Source organism: Podarcis raffonei, chromosome 6 (genome assembly GCF_027172205.1).
Source record: "Podarcis raffonei isolate rPodRaf1 chromosome 6, rPodRaf1.pri, whole genome shotgun sequence".
NCBI lineage: Eukaryota > Metazoa > Chordata > Lepidosauria > Squamata > Lacertidae > Podarcis > Podarcis raffonei.
This window is the reverse complement of record NC_070607.1, coordinates 42856496-42876098: the sequence shown is the minus strand read 5'-3', so window position 1 is coordinate 42876098 and position 19603 is coordinate 42856496. Positions and strand designations below refer to the sequence as shown.

General features: G+C 40.9%; 1 protein-coding gene across 5 annotated transcripts in view; it reads right to left on the bottom strand.

Moving 5' to 3' along the window:
* Positions 1-19603, bottom strand: part of SSBP3 (single stranded DNA binding protein 3) — a 171297-nt gene that overhangs the window by 22831 nt on the left and 128863 nt on the right. The gene's annotated exons all lie outside the window — the stretch shown is intronic.

The window sequence follows — 19603 nt, the reverse complement described above, 5'->3', positions numbered from 1 at the left end:
TTCAGGCATGCTTTATTCAAATTATGTTATTCAGCAGATTTGGGTAAACAAAAAACAAAACAAAATGCAAATCTGTGTTGGCTGTATGGATCATGATATGGGTCTGGGCAATACAACTTATATAAGCTGAACAAAAAGCCCCCTCAAGTGTATTGCACTGTACTGTTTCAATCTTCCACAAGCCTGCACAATTAAATGCATCTGGATAAGTGCTTGAAGAACACATACAAAAGTAGCTCACCCAACAATATATTCCTATTAGATTAGCAATAGTACTTTTCTGTGTTTTCATTTGTCACTTGGGTTAAGAATTTAGAACAAGAGAAAGTTAACAAGAAGGTTTATGATGATGATGATAATAATAAAAATAAAAATGCTTAATAACATGTTTCCATGTTTTACCTAGACTTCCAATTCTAAGAAGTTTGTAGCAGCAGCAATAACTTATCATTTCTACACACAAGACTATAGTGTCACATTTTTGAGACCAGAATTGTGGTCCTTCACCAAGATTAACTATCTATTGAGGCAACAATTAATCTTGCATGCAGATTTGATTTTACCTTGGGGGGGGGGGCTTATATGCGCCTGAGAAGAAAAAGATTCATTTGTATAGTTTCAACCCTGCAATTCAGGGCTGTAGGATTAAACATCATTTTAATTCCCTCCATTCCTGGAATCCCGGAAAACAAGAAGTTTATTTCAAAAAAAGTGTGTTGTTGAACATGAATAACCAAATTCGCACTATGATGTACACATGTTCCCTGTGTAATTTTTTCTCTCTCAAACAAACACAAAATTGTAATTGGTCTGGAAAGCAAACAAGACTTGTAAGTACATTATGAGAATCAGCTACACACTTCAGGAAAAGCAGAGGAACAGATGTTCTATACCTGCCATGTTAGTAATTTCAACAAGTGTTCGCCTTCTAGCTGCTGCCAGCAATGGCACGGTTTGTTACCATGAGCAATTTTCTTAATTAACAGACATTAATTAGCCATTTAGCAATTTTGCAAGCATTTGTTTAGCAGCTTTCCTAAACATGAATACCACTGTGATAATGGTACTGATTAGAGGATCCCCTAATTAACAGTACAGGGAAGGAAAATTGAAATCACATAAATTTAAAAGGGGAGGGGAAGTTAATGAAGGCAGGACATATTTGCACCTGCAAATCTTTTGTACTAGGGAAACTTGAGTGCAATGTAAATAAAAGAGGGGGAGAAATTGTTAAAGAGTTAACACGGAAAGATGCAAACAGAGCTCTAAACAGAAGCAGACACTCTGCTAATCCTCCAGGTTATGTTTACGGGATCGTAGAAACTGATTTTCCTTTGCATTAATACGATCCATTGTACATAGGGTGCTAATATTTGCTCATTAACTCCTTTAACTGAGAATTAAGGGTTGCTTCTCACAGGTTATTTTTTTCTCTAGTACCGATATCTATAAACAAAATACATGAATATAGTGTTGGGTATGAAGTATGTTTCAAATGTAGCTTTCCCCCCATTTCAAATACTTAAAATCACAGAATTAGACCCCCGCTATCAAGTACAGTGGTACCTCGGGTTAAGTACTTAATTTGTTCCGGAGGTCCATTCTTAACCTGAAACTGTTCTTAACCTGAAGCACCACTTTAGCTAATGGGGCCTCCTGCTGCCGCTGCGCCGCCAGAGCACAATTTCTGTTCTTATCCTGAAGCAAAGTTCTTAACCCGAGGTACTATTTCTGGGTTAGTGGAGTAACCTGAAGCGCATGTAACCTGAAGCGTATGTAACCCGAGGTACCACTGTATTTTGAAATGCATGGGAAGCATTTGTACCTAACAAAATCAACTTTTAAGAAGCAATCACTGTGCAGCAAGGAGAATTTGTTCTCAGCACTAGCTTATCATGTGCTTTGACCTCTTCACAAAACCACAAAAAGTCCTTGTGCCTCTTTTAGGTTCCAGAAAATCAAAAACAACTTTTTCAATTACACACAATTAAAGGAAGGAGTTGTCAGGAGCATACTGCAAGTAATGCAATTATTTTAAAGTCAACTGAAAATGGTCTCTGGGATGGTAAACACATAAAGTTTGCACAATTTAAATTGGAACAGAAAAAGCCGGCTGCTATGTGGATGCCTTTGAGATGCTTCGATCAGAGCACTCCATGACCTCTGTCCGTAAATGTGCTACCTTCGTGTAAACACTTTATCTTCTCTAGACCAAAGAAACTCCCACTTTAAATGAAACTTCTACTGAGTAATTCTCTGTGTGAGGTGTCAGTGAAGCCCAACCCAACCCAACGAAATGGCAATGAGTAGGCAACTGTTGCTGCTATCAATGGCAGCTTGCTTTCAGCCATTGAGACTGCCTAAGCCCTCTCTGATCGCCTCTAAGCAGTAGCTGCATATGAGTCCTAGAGCGTAACATTTCCACTCTGTCTGGAAGAACAATGTCAAGGTCTCCATGACTGCAGAATCCCAATGAGGCTTGAGTATGACTTTCATGGTAGAGGAGGATGGGAAGCATCAAGGTTCTTTTAGAACAGGAGATGTCAGCACTGGGGTTACACGCAACAGCAACATAACAGAACATAGCCTAGAACCTGAGTTGGATTCATTCAAACATATAACAATTGCTCCTTGTCCAAGATATATTAACATATACCTCTGAAATGCCTTGCTTCATGACTCCCACATTTCTATCAAACATGTCAATGGTAACCTCAGAAAGAAACTCTTATTTTAGGTCTATTAACATCATATTTGAAGTAGCTTTGACCAAGAAGCCATGTAGCTAATATGATCTACCTAAGTCTCCATGGAACAAAAGAACTACCCCATTTCGTCAATCTAATTTATTTTATAGCATAGTTTATATGCAAGTTTATTTTATTCACATCTTAATTCAGGGGTCAGCAACCTTTTTCAGCTGTGGGCCGGTCCACCGTCCCTCAGACCATGTAGTGGGCCGGACTATGTTTTTTGGGGGAAATGAACGAATTCCTATGCCCCACAAATAACCCAGAGATGCATTTTAAATAAAAGCACACATTCTACTCATGTAAAAACACGCTGATTCCCGGACCGTCTGTGAGCCGGATTGAGAAGGCAATTGGGCCGCATCTGGCCCACAGGCCTTAGGTTGCCTACCCCTGTCTTAATCCCACCTTTCTTACACTGAGCTCAGGGCAAAGTACATTCAGAGGAGGGGAGTCTGGTGCAAAGCTCACTGCAAAATGAATCTCTCTGGTTGAAGTCCAATGCTGTCCATTACCCCATGCTAGTTTCCCCTATAAGAAGTGTGAGAACATGGAATATTTTCTACTAAAGACATAACCTAAAGATTATAGTCCTTTGCTTCACCATGTCACCTAAAGAGATAACTTCTTTTTCTGACACACTGTAGTTTGCAAGCAGAAATAATCTGCTGTTAATTGAAAAGGGTAGTGAAAAGAAAACGACAAAACCATTATCTTTCCCAACTGTATCATTAGCAAAGTACTAAAGGAAATCCAGCAGTTCAAAATAAGAACAGTTTTTGGAAAGCTCAGAGCGACTACCCAACTATTCAACTACTTCACATACATTCATTAATGGCAACAATCAAGTAAATTGGTTTTTAAGATAAAATGTTCATAGGACTGGGGGGCAGGGAAACACCTCAAGGAAGTTAAGAATACTTAATGCTGTTCCCAGTACTTCATTGCAAATACAGAACAGCAAGTAGTGACCTACAGATTTACATTCTCATAGGTATTCACCAAACACAAGAATAAAAGTTCCATAGGAAACTTATGCCAATAATCCCTTTCAAAACCTTCACCTCTGATCTTTCAGAGCCAGCACTTGCCATACTGCTATAATGTAGAAGCTTCTTTGCCTTCAGTTATCAACCTCTCCTTACTTGAACTTATGAGCAAATTATTTTGTGGTTCTCCTATATTGAAATAATTAAAGGCTAAAACATAAATCTAAAATAACCTTGCCTAAATCAGGAATCCTGCCTCTCCACATAATAAATGTTGAGAGATGAACCTCAGGATTTTAAGAAGCCAGTGCCAACCTTCATCAATTAAGTAGACATCACAGATTTACCATTGGTGAAGTGCCCACTAGTCTCCGTTAATGAACATGGCCAATACAGAATGAAGTATTTATTTCCTTATATTTATCCTGCCTTTCTTCCATCATGGAACGACATATTGATTCCATAGAGTAGTAACGCAGATGTGTTATTTCTGCATTAATGCCTGCAGACATAATGAAAAACCTTTCTTGACCAGGAGTAAGTCACAGGATTATGCACTTTTTAAATCCTTGTTAAGAGGACAGCCCCAATCACCATGTAATATTGATACCAAAGTAATGCTTAAAACTATGATCAAGGTGGGTAGGAAAAATTTGTTTTAGACGGGAGGGAGGTTAAGGCAAGGGACAAAGTGATTTCATTGCCTGTTCTCTATTTCTTTACCACAGTTTAAGAGAGCCATTTATATCTGAACCACCCCTAGGTGTCCCATTACTTGAGGTCTATCTTACCAATAAGCATCCACATTGAGACGTTTCTTTTGCAATTGCAGAAGTATGTATGGCAACCAAATTCCATTTGTAGCAAAATGTCATTTAGAAAATGGTTGAGAAGTAGCACTTTGCCAGTTTGGCCACTGTACATTTTTATGCATCGGTATTTCCAAATTAGCTAAAGAAAAGGACGATTATAATAGAAATCGCAAACATTTTGGGCTTGGAGGCACAATTGGAAATCTAATAAAACATCCATTTTACGGAAGACACTGGTGCTGCTCAGAACTCCCTCCACAAGCAACATGCAGAGAAACCCTATAACCTCCCCACAAAAAAACCCCAAGCCCCAGACCCTTCTCCAAAAGCTGCCAACTAACCAAACCAAATGCAATTTCTTTAAATTTTTTGGGATGTTTGGTGGCCTTGGAGGAGATTTGAGAATACCACCGTGTCTACAAGTGCCACCTGGGGACCCCAGAAGAATACCATGGATAAACAAAGCAAGCCTAATAAAAATTCTGCAAAAGAGGGGGGGGGAAACCTGGCAAAACTACTTTCTTACTTAAGCTACAGAACGGTTAATGGCAGACCCACATCTCTTAAAAAGAAAAAGAAAAAAGCAACCAGACACCGCTGTAAGATCAGCTGGTTGAAAAATTGCAGGAGATCTGGAGCTTGGATAAGATGTGTGGTTTTTAAACACAATCAATTACTTGGAAATGGTACAAATAACCAATGGATGAAATCTGCAGAATACTTTTTTAAATATTCAAAATATTGAATCTCACAGCAGATTGTGAAGCATATTAGGGAGGATCCCATAACACTGGGAACAGGCCATGGAATGGTACTTGAACGTCAAAGTTGGCAAGTATTATGTAACTTTTTCTGGAGGGCAGTGGGGAGGGGATAATCTCATTCATTAGAGACAAGGGAAAGGAGTCTACATAGGGACTATTCCCGCACAGCCACTCACTATTTCACACTATTTGGCATTAGCCTCAAGGACAGTGGCAAGCCTCTGCCGATTATCACATGCATAGGAGTAGTGAATGGCAGAGGACCTTAACAGGTTGGTCAAGAAATCCACGTTATGCCGAATTTCTTAAAAATGTCAAGTGAAAATATCCAAAACAGAACCCAAACATCCCTGCCTCAGTTAAGAACTCCCTTCGTGCACCAACTGCACCATATAAAAATACTGATCTTTATCTAAACTTAGAACTGTTTTTCCACAGGATGCAAGGATGACCAATAGCAAAAACGCTTTTTAAAAGTGTTCCTCACAGATGTCAGTTTTACTGGCCCTAGTTAGACTGGGCTTCTTCATTAACAGGTTCTAGGGGCTTGGGGACAAAAAAGCTCACAATCAAGATCTGCCTGTGCATTTTCAAAGGCACCTGCCTAACCACAACTGCAAGGATGGGGAACTTGTGGCCCATTATGTTGTTGGACTACCGGCTCAGGCTGGCACACAACTTGTAGAAGTCTACGTACTCTCCATCTCTGCACTACTGAGAAGAGGATGCTGGATTAGATGGATTCTTGTGCTGCTTTCAAAAACATGGGTTGATTAACATAGGAACAACTAGCACACCCGTATTCTTACCCTTACAGAATCATAGAATTGTAGAGTTGGAAGCGAAGCTAAGGATCATCCAGTCCAACTCCCTGCAATGGAGGAATATGCAGTTGTCCCTTACGGGGACTGAACCTGCAACCTTGGCATCATCAGCAGCACACTGCCCTTCCCGAAAAAACCACAACCCCTTGAGTCAAAGCCAAAAGGAGATTTTGCCTTTCGTGGTGTATCTCCTTTCTGGAGCACCATCATTATACATAGCACTTTAGAGAGTTGCATAAACAGGATGGGGAGGCAGCCCCTGTTCCCACAGACCTTACAATCTGAGAACAGTGGCATTCTGAAAGAGGTACATCATCTTTCTAAGAAGCTTGGGAAGTGGAAACACAGAACGGGGCTCCCTCCTTCTCAGGACTGATACAACAAAAGCTTAGAACTGGAATTTGAACTAGGGAACCAACAAAACATAATAATAATAATAATAATAATAATAATAATAATAATAATATTTATTTGTACCCCACCCTCCCCGGCCGGCGAACATCATGAAACTAAGACAGTATACAAAGAACATAAGAACATAAAAACAGGCAATCAATTAGTTAAAGAATAAGCGATATTTCTTAGAAACCCAAACCAGTTGGTAACCAGAAAGGGGGGGGGCATGTAATGTCCGTCTGCTCTTATCCAGAAACAAGATTCATGCATAATGTTATCTTCTGGGTAAGAATAGAGGCACATCTTGGAAGTGGTATGCAAAGGCTGAAGTGCAGGAAGCAACGTTTAGTCTCCCTCAGGAGGTGGTGGAACCTCTTCCTTGGAGGTTTTTAAGCAGGGGTTGGATGTTCACCTGTCATGTATGATCTAGTTGAGATTCCTGCATTGCAGGGGGTTGGACTAGGTGACCCTCAGGGTCCCTTCCAACTCCACGATTCTTTGACCCTGTTGTCATAAGCAGCATTGGACAAAAAGCTGGTTTTTAGGGACCGCTCACCGGATGACCCACAGGCCAAACAAAGGCTAAGCACACATTGTCATTTACTCTGCGCTCCCACTGGTGTCTGAAGCAGAGTTCACATGATGGTGGCCACAATTCTGTAGTTTGTTGAGAAAGACTGTTGTTTGATGCGTTTCCCCTCGAACCAGTTTCTATCCAATTTGAAAACGCAGGCTGAAGTTACACCGAAGTATGCACAGTTCAGACAGCTGTTGCACATGTGTAGATGACAGGGGTTTGCAGTCACAGGGAACAAAATATTATAATGCCTATTGGATGAAGACATCTCCACCCCCTCGCAAGTGTGTACAGTAACAGCAAATGTGACTTGAAACACAGCAGGGGGGGAAATGACCTTGCTGCATTTTAAGCCACTAATGTGTACGTTCCCTAATACATAAGAGGAAGTATTAAGGAATACTTAATATATTAAGTATTAATGTATTAAGAAAGCCTTCAAAACTCTGACCTCAAAGGATCCCAACTTATAGGAAACAAAAAGAGTTCCAGACCTTGACGCCTTGATTTTCTGTATATAAGCTTTCAAACATGTTCTCACATCTATCTTGGGCCATGCCCTCTCCTAACCACCTATGAATAATACAATCAGAGAATGGTAGAGTCTGAAAGGACTCTACCACCCTGGTGCTCCCCAGATGTTGTTGGACCATCATCCTTGGCTTTTGGCCATGCTGCTTGGGGCCAGTGGGAGCTGTAGCTGAAAACCTCTGGAGGAAAAGGCTGGCACACAGCAATGCTGCTTGAGCAAAAGACGAAAACAACTTTTGAAACCTGGAGGGTTATAACTTTAGCTTCAAAGCTCTTAGAGCCAATTCCTTTCTTCAGTTATTAGTTTTTCCACAGAAGAGAAGGCAGCCACAGGGGTGTCAAATTTAGGTATACCTCCGTCGTCATCAGCAATGTATTTTTAGGAGAGAATACAGTGTGAGAAATTGCTAGTGGTTTTGGTCCCCATGTGGGAATTCCATTGCAGCTTCAGAATCTGTTGGGAAGATGGAAGCAAAATGGCAGTGAGGCTCCTCCATTCCTGCTGCCATGTGATGGTGAAGCAATGGCTATCCATGTAGTTCCCATGGCACCTATGGATGAGTTGGACCTTCACATCATGTTTCTACTAGGAGAGAGGAGTTGGGCCTACACTGAGCAATTTCTGCGGTTCCAGGAGAAAGTGCCTCTCTCCCTAAGCCAACATCTCAGGCCCAGAAGCCACACTGAGACAACTACTTCCTGCGACTTGACGAAAAAACCAAGGGAGAGTAGCTAAGAGACAGAGGAAGAACCAAGAAGCTAAAAACAAAACGAAGAAAATTAGCTAAGGTAAGATGTATGCCGATGCAGAGCTAAGTAGAAATTGCTGCCAAGAATTGCCTAGTAGCCCTAGGCAGGAAGAGGCTAAGAGCAGGGGGTCCCCTCCTCCAAGTAAGTCATTTTCTACTTCTTGCCTCCAAGATCCCAGGTAAGGGACACCTCATTTCCAGAATGTCCCTCTGCCCATATCCAGGAAGTTGCAAAGAGATTCAAGCATGCCCACACTCAAGTGTATCATCTCAAGCATGAAGACCCTTTCTTTAGACTCAGAAAATGTTCTCCTGTGCCTCCTGGAGAGACATTAGAGTGATTCCACTCAAATTACCAGTTTTAATTAAAAAGGGGTCGAAAATCAATTTCTGCTTTTAAACAAAACTGATTAGCAAGTAGGTTATTGCAATTCACAGCAGCAGAGCTTTCCCTAATTCTTTAAACGAAAGCGACTGGTGTTGGAAGGGCATTCATCTAAGCATCAAGACACCCACGGTCCTTTATATGATAACGCCCGCTTTAAACACACACTTTTCCCCACAGGAGATCAAAAAATAATGGTTTGGGCAGGGAATCCCAGTGGTTAATTTAATCCACTTCCAAGATGCATTTGTGTGTGTGTGTGTGTGTGTGTGTGTGTGTGTGTGTGTGTGTGTGTACTGGAAGACAGGGGTGTGCTGGAACAACAGCTGAGTGCATGCTGCAATTTAGGGGGGGAAATGCGAGAAATTGTATGACACTCCCAGGAAATTCAAGACTTTGCGAAGCATTTTGTTGGCAAATGACACACAGCAGTAAATTGAATCCTCATGGCCACATTAGCTTGCAAGAGTAATGCTCATGACAGGTATCTCTGGATAATATAACTGCAGATCTACAGTGAAGGCAAGCATCTCTGCAAAAGTGCTGCATGCTCTTTCTTTCAACTTGTTATGCAGCAGTGGGAGGGGCTGGTGGCTTGGGGCTGGCCGAGAAACGGCAACAACAAGGATCTGAAAACATTTGCTACTTCCTGTCTGCTACCCTGGGGCCACTAAAACTGCCTTGCTTGGATATAAAAAAACCTGCGGTCTTACAACCCCCTCTCTTCTGGTGCCCCATCACCAAACGACCCCTGCCTTCTACCTTTTACAGCCCAGCTCAAGATTCATTTTCTACCTTCTCTTAGGAAAAAACAAAGCAAAAAAAGCCAGACCTCTGGATATTGTTATCTCTGTATATATTTGCAGATGTTGTAGGACCATGGAGAACTGCAATTCAGCAGAGAGTGAATGCTGGAGCACTCTCTCTTTCCCCTCCCCCCTTACATACACTCAGTTATAAATCAAGGACTGAAATGAACTGCCTGCTAATGCTGGTTTTAAAGATACAGAATACAAAGAGCCAAGGAAAGCCAAACTGGAATCTTTGGGAAGGAGACGCATGCAGCCAAAGTATCCCAGGGCCTTTGCATATAATCAGATCATTGCACACCCTCCAAGTGTCCCCCGATTTAGAGACCCACCCCAGTTTCTGGTTTTATTCCAGTATATCACACTTTTTCTTAGGATCTCCCTATTTTTATTGGAGAAATGTTGGAGGGTATGGAATTATCTGACCCCTGAACCACCTGAAGGCAATCATGTATAGGGAAGTTGGTTTTTTAAAAAATGTTTAATGCTTTATTATGTTTTTGGAAGCTGCCCAGAGTAGATGGGGCAACCCAGTAAGATGTGTGGGGTAGAACTAGTAAAATTATCATAATGGAATGGAACGTCCCTATTTTCATCAGAGAAATGTTGGAGGCACAGCAAACTATGAATTAGTTTCATGTTTGTTCTGCACAAGGTGTATGTGATCCTTCGCAAATGCACTTTGCTTGAAGAGATATTACATATTCCATGCATTTGAGCCACAATATTTTGAACCTGGGAAAATGCAATTCTTCAAAGCACAGTTTCTTGCAGTTGTGATTTCTGTGGGGAATATAGTTGCACAATTGCTACAAACACTTTCTAGCCATTCTTCAAGACAGATACAACATGCATATACACATTTCTGGCCTGCTCCCCCCCCCCATGTTTTATTTGGTGCATTTAATTTGTCCTGACATAAAATGCACACTTAAGACACCGGAGTATTCATTCATTCATTCATTTATTTATTCATTCACTTAGTGCATTTATCTCCCACCCTAAGGACCTCAAGGTAGCATACATGGTTCTCCACCTTCCCATTTAATTCTCACAACAACCCTGTGAGGTAGGTTACGCTGAGAGGCCATCCGTGGCTCGGGGTCACCCAGTGAGATTCATGAGTGAGGATTTGAGCAGTGGTCTCTCAGGTCCTGGTCCAATAATCTAACCACTAAAGGAATGGTGAGAGAAGAACAAGCAACTGTGCACTATCATGCAATGAGCTACTTTGGATGATTTTATCATGGCGTAATCAATAAACAAAGAAGCTCCCCCTGCCTCACATGCAGCCAAATAGGCCCTCCCTTTATGTGAGATCTGATTAAACCAGGAAGTCTGTAATTAATCAGAGTTTCCCATTCCATTCAAACTTGGAAACTATGGTTACAAGCTTTAATACAAGACAGGATGTTAAACCATGATTTAAAGCGGTCTTAATATCCTGGATTGCTCCCAAGCTAGTAAGCATAGTTTCGCAGTTGGTACAAAAAGAAGAAACTATGTTCAACTGAAGTCTTCCTGGTTTGTCTGGTCATGTTGTGATGGGAGGAGTAAAGGGGTTTCATAGGAAAGGAAATAGCCTGTTCATACTGGAAGTAATAGTAATACCCCCCCCCCCCGTATTCCCAATTTTCCACAGGGATGGGAGAGGGGTTGTATTCCACAAAGCCGCTGTGTGAGTAGAGCTTTGTCCCGCCACTTCCCCCATCACCCTCCAATCTGCTCTGTGGTTTCCCCCAACTCTCCAGAGCAGATTGCGGGGAGATGAGGGGGGCACACCGGTTGTGGGGGAGAATGAGAAGTTTTGTTCTATTCGCAGAAATTGTTCTTGTCACGCATTGACTTCATTGGCGCTAACCCAAAGAAATTATCTCCACAGTTCAGCAGCAACCCTAAGCTCATAAGAAGATAGGCTGCTGGGCTCACAAGGTGTAATAAGTGATCGTAAACTTTCAGTAATGTAGGAGGTGGCCTTGGACTGAGTCACCCTCATTAACTAGCTCAGAACTTACTGTACTACATGGGATGGGACCAAACAGAAATTTTAAAATATGCATTTCTATAGAACTTTTTACTTTCTCAAAAATGATGGTGTATTTATATGCAATGTGGTTGTTTAAATACTGGGTTTCGGCTTTCATGAAGCTGAGAGAATGAACAAATCTTAACAGAGCACTTCGAGATAATTTCAATACATTTTTTGCTTCCTTGTAAAAACCACCATTCACTAAACTTTGAAAAAAGCAGAGGGGTATTAAAAAAGAAAGAAAAGAAACTTAACTTTCCCCCCACCAAGCCACTGTTATGCATTAGTGGAGTTATAAATCCTGCCAGTCCCAGATGATTAGATGCGGAGAGCACAAGATACCAAACTGTTCAATACTGATTTTAAATGGTTAGCAAGCACTTTCTGTTCTGCTTTTACTTGGGGTTAGAACACTGAAATGTAGACCTCAGATTTTTTAAAAAAATTACTTTACAAATACACAAAGACAGCTCAGTTATGCAGCCTCTCTTGTAATTATTGAAAGTTTTAGTTTTTTTTAAAATCCCATGTTCTTAAAAGCAACACTCCAAAAAGCAACAGCTTGGCCACTTGGAAACTTCAGAAACTTAGGGTTCCTATATATCCACCCCCATGACCTAGGCACTTCCATGGAGGTTCTGCCATCTGGCAGATAAAAGAGATGTCATCTAGGAGCAGAGACTTCTGGGTAAGGCTTCCAGCATTTAGGCAGGCCCTGCCTAGGGAAGCCTTCTCTTCTTGGTCACCTTTCAGAAGGCAGATGAAGATGACTCTTCTTATAGTAAGTATTATTAGTTGTGAAGTGCCTAAAAATGGGGTGCTGCACAAAACCCATAAAGCAACAGTCCTACTCAATGGGTTCATAATCTAAATTAGACAACAACAGAACAAGGAAACACAGGGAAGGAAGCCAAACACAATTAAATGCAGGGTGCAACTCAGCAGGGAGATCTGTGATCAAGATAAACAAGGATGTTTGTTTGTTTGTTTGTTTGTTTGTTTGTTTAAAAAGGACCTAGCAATTGTGGGACCTTCCAGATTTGATTAGGACTGTGTTGAGAGGGTGGGAGTGTTAACTGTGCTTCCTCATGATATTCCCCCAATGAAGCCACCATGCTTCCCTGAAGCCTTCCCCCCAAAGAGATGAACCATGTAGGTACCACAAAGTCCCCTGTAGAGCAAGTAACAGCTTCAGGGAGTGCAATTTGAGTTTGGAAAATGATACAGGAGGAGCAGAGTTTAAACTCAATGCTGCGTACACAACCTGTCCCCTTCCCCACCCAACCCCATGTCTAATATTAATATGTTTTAAAAAGGCCTAAAATCATAATCATTAATCTATCGTTTTAAGTATAGTTGCAACCATAGGCTACCTAAAATAAATGAAGCTCTTTTAAAGAAGGAGGAAGAGGTCCAATTAAATGAGTATCAGCTAGGTAAAGAGTTCCATTGATAAGAAGCAATAAAAGTACAGAGCATAAAGATATGAAACTTAGAAACAGATACAGGGTTTAACAAGCAACAACAACAAAAACGGAAGAATGCAAAGACTAAAGCGGAGTATATAGAGATATCAAAGATAAGCAGGAGATAGAACGAATTCATATGAAGCAACAGATTCTTGTGAACAGGAACTCCGTGTGAAGAAGAGAGAAAAGCAAAGAATCATGATCATATTTACATGCATAAAAATAAAAGGGGTGACAGAGTGCAAACAAGAAGTTTAATATATCTATGTATATTTGTAGCATAAAGGTAAAGGGACCCCTGACCATTAGGTCCAGTCGTGGCTGACTCTGGGGCTGCGGTCCTCATCTCGCTTTACTGGCTGAGGGAGCCGGCATACAGATTCCGGGTCATGTGACCAGCATGACTAAGCCGCTTCTGGCAAACCAGAGCAGCGCACGGAAACGCCATTTACCTTCCTGCCAGAGCAGTACCTATTTATCTACTTGTACTTTGACGTGCTTTTGAACTGCTAGGTTGGCAGGAGCAGGGACTGAGCAACAGGAGCTAACCCCGTCGTGGAGATTCGAACCGCCGACCTTCCAATCGGCAAGTCCTAGGCTCTGTGGTTTAACCCACAGTGCCACCCGCGTCCCTTTGTCTAACCCTCTGCATATTTATTCAGAAGTCAATGGCACTGTATTCAATGCAAGCTGTACAGTACCACAGCCAAAAAGAGTAAAATGATAGCTAATCCAACCAGGACCAAATTAGAGAACCCACCGAGGTACAAGTAGAATCAACAAAAGGATGGACCAGGATACCTTAAAGACTGCCTGAGACAGACGGAGGCCAAACAACCATGCCTGAGCCCTTCGGTGGCAGCATTGCCGGAGGAATCCTGTTATCTGTCCCCTGTGTGAACAAGGCCCACTCGGCATCTAGAGGAAAAGGGGCACTGAGTGTGGCTGGGCCAGCAATGTGGACTGTGCTGCTGGTGGAAATCCATGCTTGTTATTCTGAGTTGCATTTCGAAGGCCTTTTCAGTTGGATGAATGTTTGTTATGTGACTGGCCAGTTCTTTATGAAAGTTTCTGCTCCCCTATATTTCTTAATATATTTGCTGTACACTGCTTAGATGTTTTCTATATGAGTTCGCAAAACACAAATATTTTTAATGATAAATAAGCAAACAAGGAAAAGGGGAATAAAGGGAAAAAATTAAATGGCAAGTTCTGCAGCTTGTGGCAAAACAAGAGGTGCTAACACCAAACAAAGGAACAAGAGAAGAGTCTGACTTCAAACAATGAGCAGAGGCTATGAGGAAGCAGCAAAAGATTAATAAGAAATGACAACAGATCAGAGATAGAAAAGAATGAGTGGAATGTGCCGCAAAAATGTTGCAGTGTATTAGCCAGCCAGCCATACCCTTTTCCAGGGCACTCCGTTCCACTACCACCACCAGTCAGCATTCTGTGGCCACTGGGCAGACAGAGTCCTCAGTGGGCTATTCTGGGGCTTCCCTTCCTTTATATTGTGAACCACCCTGAGATTTTCAGATGAAAGGTAGCATATAAATTTAATAAAAAATAAAATAATAATTAGTAGGGTTTTTTTTAAGTAAAAAAAACCTATTTCTGCAAACTGTGGTGTTTCCCTGAGCCTGCTAATACTACTCTCTTGCGCAAGAGGTGATGCCTCTTCGACTCTGTTATTATTATTTGGGATACTGCCACGATAGACCTGATAACTGAGGCAAAAAGACTAAATATTTCCCCGTTTGCTCTGTTCTGGGGGTTCTCCTGACCCCTGTCTGAGCCAATTTAGGGGGCATGCAGGGGAAGGAGAAGGAGAAAGCCCTGTTGTGCAAGCAGAAGTCTGTACACAGGGCTTCTGCTGATGGGACTGGTTTCAGGCATTCCCAACTCGGCCCTCCAGATGTTTTTGGACTACAATTCCTAGGTGAATCCCACCCTCCCAGCCTAAAAAACCAGAAATTTGAGTTATCCTCATATATTGGTTGGTGAGGTGGGAGGTAAAGAAAAAGAAGTATTAACTCAGAGATGGAAAACCAACATTGTTTTATTATAACTCCCATCATTCATGGTTGTTGCCTAGGCTGGCATTAGAGTTGGAGTTCAACATCTGGAGGGCCACAGGTTCTAGTGGAATTAGTACACAAAGATGAAAACAAGAGAAGATAATGACTGCAAAAACAAGGATACCGTTCAATGAAGAAATGATCAATAGCAATGGAGGAGGAAGATCAAGAAGAATAACAGATAAAGGAAAATTAGTTTAATTAGTTAAAGAAAGTAAAATGATTTGTTGACTAGTAAAATTACAGAAAATAAAATTATAACACAGCAAAACAACACTACAACCAGGCAATTCAGAAGAAACTGGATTATATTTAGGCCAACAAGGAAGAATCAAGAGTAGATTGTTGCACTTTTTTGTTAACTAGAGAAACCAAAAGCAGCCCTTTCCCTCCTGATTAGGTTGTTCTTGAACTAGAAACTCTATCCAATGGTTTTATTACTCTCTGCTGCTTATTTTCATTAAGTTTTTACTGTTGCAGTGTTTTTATGAATTTTATGTGCTTTTAATTCATGTTTTATTTCTTTTGAAAGCCACTATAGGAGCTGTGCTGAGAAGCAAGTGGGTGAGGTAATCCTAAAATTTAAAATAAAATAAGAGGACTATCCCAGCACTACCTGAAGTTTTGAATACAATCCGGAGTATATATTGCTTTAAGCCAAGCTTTATGTTCACCTCGCTATGAAAATAGCTTTGACTTCATATTTCTTTTGTTGCATATTATTTTCAAATAATTTATCAAGCTTAGCAAGCTGAGATTCTTGTATTGCAGGGGGTTGGACTAGATGACCCTCTGGGTCAACTTCCAACTCTACAATTCTATTGTATGATTCTATCATTTCACAACAGCATGAAATCCAGCCACACTACCATAATAATTGTGCGGAAAGCAGCAGCCACAGAGATTTGTGAATTTGTGACAGAATCCACTGGCTAACACTGATCACAATGGCGTCCAACCGTACAACCCAATGATATTCTTAGGTCAACAATGTGTTATTGGAGGTTATCTCCAAATAAAAGGGAAAGCAGTTTGCACTCTGAACGCAAATGACCAATTCACCATATTTAAATAGCTCCACATTTCATATTGTTTTGATTTCAAATGTTTGGTGCCCCTGGCAAAATGGCTGCATCTTTCTGAAAAATAACTGAATTCCAGCCCTACCATATGTACCTTCTTCTCAGCTGCTCTGGTGTGTGTGTGACCATAGTGTAGCCAAATAGCTAAACAGGGAAACAATAGCATTTTATTTTCTTCAAGGAATAATACTGATAGGAAAGGGTTAATCTAATGAGGATCTGGCAATGCATATGTCTAATACCATTAGTGCTAAGATACTCGGTAGTGACATAGCCACCAAAGGGAGGAGTTTGAATTACATTTATTTTTTAACACACCCCCACACCCAAGTGTTATTTGGTCATATATCATTTAGCTACTAATATTTTTTCTAGATTTTTTTTTCTTTCAGCCTGGATGGTTTTAGTAACCTTAATTAGAGGGGATATAAAGAAAAACACATGAGCATCCCTTTAACAAATACCATAGATCTGTGTATTATTTGTTATTGTCACTTAACTAAATTAAAGTTTTCCCCCTATTATGCAGCTCAACACAAAGCTATTAAAAATAGTTGCCATTATCGGGAAAGCGAATACACAGGTCACAGTCACACATGTGGCTACATTTATATATTTCAGGTGCAATTTTGCCACAATAGATCATGTTTTAGGGGGAAATGGTGGGCTTTCCATAATTTTTCAAGCACAGCCAAAGAAGATTATGAGAACACCAACATGCAGCAATCCTCACCCCGTTGCAAGGGCCCAATGAGGTATTGACAACATAAACTTTGCAAGAGAAATATGCTCCATTATTATTTTTTGTTTGCTACACATTCCAGAGGGAGAAAATGCATTCAAATTCTAATCTGATGTAATTTTCAGATGCTAATGGAAAATTATACTACTAATACTTTATTGGAGAAATTCTAGAATCCTTCATAAAAGCATACAGGGTTGCATTCAAGAGACTTCTGTACTTTAGTAGGAAACACAACTAAGATTAAAGAGGTATTTTCTACACCAGAAGATAGCATCATCTCCCCCCTACTTAAGAACTCCACAGTTAATCATGACAACATTAGCAGTAGGTGAGATGAATATTAAAAAGCACCAGGCCCTTACATTGCTTTCCCAAGGATTAATGTTTTGCTCTCAAACCACATATACGACACTAGGAATGCAAACACATTTTAGAGTCCTAAAATGACAGGCAACTAAGAAGGAAAATAGATATTGGGAATGACACCAGACTTTGTGCCATGGAACTAGACCAGCCTTCTCCACCCGGTGCCCTCAAGATATTTTTCACTACAACTCCTATCATCTCTAACCATTTGCCATGCTGACTGCAACTGATGGGAGTTGTAGTCCAAAATCCCTGGAGGGCACGAGGTTGGGGAAGTCTGCTCTAGACCAAGAAGAAAAGATCTTAACAAAATCAACATTCCACTTTAGAAGTTTGGGAAACCAGTTGATGAGTTGCATCTAAATCTAAACCAACAATTTCTTGTTGGGACCTCATAACTTTGTTCTCCTTCTTGGAGCAAAGTCGTTTTTCCACCTCAGGCTGTCTAGTGAAGATTCCTAATTTTGGAGGAAAGAAGGTGATACAAAGTAATGGCGTTGGGAGTTATTTTGCCTCCAACTGCTCACTTTAAGGATCTAGGAGATAATGAGAAGCTTTGCAAGTCTCAGGCACCTTGTCACAAACATCTTTCAAGGTGGCAGACAAACTTTTATTTAATAAAGCTAATTTTCAAAAAAACGGTAACATGACAGGATAGGAAATCAGGGGTCTTGCTACAGCATGCTGCCCTAGAAGATGAATGAACACAAAGCATAACCACCAACCTTTTCATTCATAGTATTTATTGCCCTTCCATACAGGCTGCTGAGGACGTGGGTGGCGCTGCGGTTTACACTGGGCTTGCCTCTTGGGCTTGCCGATCAGAAGGTCGGCGGTTTGAATCCCCGCGATGGGGTGAGCTCCCATTGTTTGGTCCCAGCTCCTGCCAACCTAGCAGTTCAAAAGCGCGTCAAAGTGCAAGTAGATAAATAGTAACCACTGCAGCGGGAAGGTAAACAGCATTTCGGTGTGCTGCTTTGGTTTCGGTGTTCTGTTGCGCCAGAAGCGGCTTAGTCATGCTAGTCACATGACCCGGAAAAACTGTGTGCGGACAAATGCCAGCTCCCTTGGCCTGTAAAGCAAGATGAGCGCCGAAACCCCAGAGTCATCTGTGACTGGACTTAACTGTCAGGGGTCCTTTACCTTTACCTTTTTTTACAGGCTGCTGTAAAGATGGTTAAGCTAAGGAAATGAAATGCGCAGTAATTTGAAATGCGCAGTATTCCTAAGTGTTATCATGATAGAAAAAGGCACAGAAAGGGCACTTTGAAAAAACCCAAGAACAGATAGATTGAGAAGGGTACTTCAAAGGTAGCAAGAAGCTGGGTTAGAACAGGTGCTTGAATGAAACTATTTTACTAGCAGATCACCTGCTGAAAGTGGTATGTGTGAATCCCAAGCAGATCCATTCTGCTGAATTTCTTAAGCACAACTGGGACTTGACTTTAGAAGCTATTCAGCTCACCCACAACAAACAGAAGCAAGTGCATTGTCAAGAAGACACTGGAAAGATTTATAATTTCACATTTCCCTATAAATAGGAATTAGGTTAAAGGGGGAAAATACTTCTGCAGCTGATTAAAGATGGGAAAACATTTTAATCTACGTAAATTGTTTATTTATTTTTTTAGAAGCCACTTGAAAGTCAATACACATGTTTAAAGGAATCTTGCAATAATAAACATCTAAAGTTATGGAGTGTGAGTATGTGTATGTGTATGTATGAGTGTGTATATATACATATCTATCTGTCTGTCTGTCTATCTATCTATCTCAACTGTATTAATTTTACTTAAATAATACAAGTTTATATAATATCCTGATATGTTATTGTAAGGGCCCAGCATTCAAACAAAGAAAGCTGTTTTACACTATCAGGCCACTGATGCATTTGGTCACTACTGCCTACTACACTGAGTGGCAGCAGAGCGCCTGAATTACAGGTGGTCAACATTCCTGGCCGTACCTGAAGATGCTGAGGTTTCAACCTGGGACTTTCTGCATGTGAAGCACGTGCCATTGATGATAAGCATTATTTTTTTAAAAAATGTGGCAGATTGAGAAAAAACACGGTAACTACCATTACTGGTCCACTAATGTACTGCAGAATGTACTGTTTATGAGTAAACAATGTCACGATGTCTACTGATTCACGTTAGCTGACTGGTTTTATTCAGGTACTGCTAAACATACAGCTTATTTCGTTTAGAGACTAAGAAATGGTTTAATGACTCCAATGTAGTGTTGA